The sequence below is a fragment of the Triticum dicoccoides genome, chromosome 1B, assembly GCF_002162155.2.
Source record: "Triticum dicoccoides isolate Atlit2015 ecotype Zavitan chromosome 1B, WEW_v2.0, whole genome shotgun sequence".
In the NCBI taxonomy this organism is placed as follows: Eukaryota; Viridiplantae; Streptophyta; class Magnoliopsida; order Poales; family Poaceae; genus Triticum; species Triticum dicoccoides.
The window spans coordinates 59,634,692-59,637,019 of record NC_041381.1 but is presented as its reverse complement, the minus strand read 5'-3'; the positions used below and the strand labels follow the sequence as shown (position 1 = coordinate 59,637,019).

Sequence of the window (2,328 nt, the reverse complement as noted above, 5' to 3'; positions counted from 1 at the left end):
GTTATATTAATGTTCTCCTTTCTATGTTTTCTGCAATTTAGGATCTAAACCAATGGCGACAACACAAAACAAACCATGAAAGTACGCGGACACAGATTGATATATCAGTTCACATTATTGAATATCTGCAACACTGTATGGAATATTTTTCGTAGGTTCAGAACCTACGAGTAAGCACTCTCAATTTGATTTTATGTTTGGGCAGCTTTTTTAGTTTCTTTCCAAGATAATTGGTGTAGTTGATTGATTGCTTGACCAAAGCATTCAACGTCACAAACTGATTAAAAGTGGACCAGTTTGTGGGTTCCAAGTTTCTAAATATTATTCAGATGATATATGTAGTTGGGCTTCGGTTTTTCCAATCTCCTCAACTTACATGCCTTATCACACTGTAATCCATGATGGACGATGCAGTGTAGAAGGGTTGACGCAACACAATGCTGCAGGTTCCATTCGTTAATCTGGTTTATCTAGCGTCCGCCTATCGGTCATCTCAGCAAACTACGTGGGCAGGTATTTCTCAATGGGCAGGCATTTCCTCTCCACCTGTGCATCTCCAGAGTCATTCCCAACTGCCGGTAGCTAGGCCCATTATTGTCCTTAGTACGGCCCTAACAACCACCAGTATACCTATTACAGCCTGTCTATTTCTAAAACAAATCCTGCACTTTTCTTGGACCAGCGAAAAGACGATAATCAGACCAACTAGATAGGTTGGTGTTCTCTCTAATGTGAATTCAGGTATAGTCCTCTTTAAGTTTTACTGTCTGTCAATTTTTTTCGTTCTATAGTTAGTTTGATCCTCTGTTTACAGTTTAATGCTGACTAGCAAAATATCTTACTTCTTTTAGAAAAACAAATTTATTGGTTTTTCACCAACAGCAAATGCAGATATGCGTCGAACAGACTCCATGTACGTGTTACAAGACTGAAGGGCCCAAATCCTTTCTTCGAATTGACACATGTGGAGAAAAAGCATGCACTTCCCTTGAGCAGGGCGAAGACAAGAATCGGACCAACTAGATAGGTTGGTCTTCTCTCGAATCTGCATTCAGGTTTACTCCTCCTTAAGTTTTACTTTTTGTCGAAATTTGTCGATCTAGGGTTAGTTTGATCCTCTATTCACAGTTTATGTCCGACATGCAAATTAGATTACTCTTTTTAGCAGAACTAATTTATCTTGGTGTTCACCAACAAACATATGCAGATATGCTTTCAACGGATCCCATGTATGTGTGTTGCTCGATCGAAAGGCTGAAAACCTGTGCCCATAAATGCTGCTCATGGTATTTTCACTCACAAAGAAGAAGAAACTCAATAGCATCTATATTGATTGATCATTTGTTTTCCAACACATTGTGCACTATTCATAGTTTTATTTCCACGGTCATAGCATGGTTTATCGGTCTATCATTAGAGCACATGCATTAGTGACCAATATGGTATCTCTATTTCATTTTCTGTTATATGGAATCCATTATTTGAATGTTCGAGAAGCTGATTAGTCTTACCTACAATCAACATTAAGACGAATAACTGTGTTTGTACATATGTTTCTCGACTGCCAGGACAGTGGGTTTAGGGAAGTGTTGAGGCGAGCGGCGTCTATACAGCGGCCGGATGCTGGATGCGCATTTAGCGGAGATGTCGATGCAATGGCACCGGAAGAGGGATTCATATCCGGTGGCAGCTATAGGCTGCGACAGGGTAGTCCGGCATGGGCTCGCGGAAGACTGGAAATTTGGAAAAGGATGGGCGAGGAGGACATAGAGAGGCAAACCGGACACAGCGAGGGGCAGATACATGGCACGTCTACACGTTTTTTAGAAGTGGCTTCTACAGTTTTTGTTGTTGGACTACAAACAACAGAACATATACGGTTTGCATGTCTCCATATCTATGACTTTAGCCACAAACAGCATTCTAGATGGCATCTACAGTTTTTTTATTGAACAGATTGGGAGTTCTAAATAGCTTGATATATAAGTTATTTAAATTATAATTAAGATTTTTTATGGAGGATTTCATGAGTCGATACTCCATAATAATATTGTTTTGTAATACAAGACAGGAAAACAAAGCGGGTTCCTCTACTTGGGAGATCGAGGAGATCGCAAGCAACTTTGAACATGCATCTACCTTTTCTACTATGATGTTCTATGATTTTTATATCTACTGCATTCCAAATTATATTTATAATAAATATTTTACGGTAGTTAACACAGGTTTGGTCAGGTTTTTGTAGAAGCATGTTAGCGATGATAAACTAATTGGGAAGAAAAATCAAAAGACTAGAACCAACAGGACAGTTGTATTGCACATATGATG

General features: G+C 39.2%; 1 long non-coding RNA gene across 1 annotated transcript; it reads left to right on the top strand.

Moving 5' to 3' along the window:
- Positions 1–454: 454 nt before the first annotated feature.
- Positions 455–1,958, top strand: LOC119301152. The gene is made up of 5 exons (XR_005146907.1): positions 455–513; positions 683–741; positions 883–1,027; positions 1,208–1,286; positions 1,569–1,958. It is a non-coding gene; the product is annotated as an uncharacterized LOC119301152 (long non-coding RNA).
- Positions 1,959–2,328: the final 370 nt, after the last annotated feature.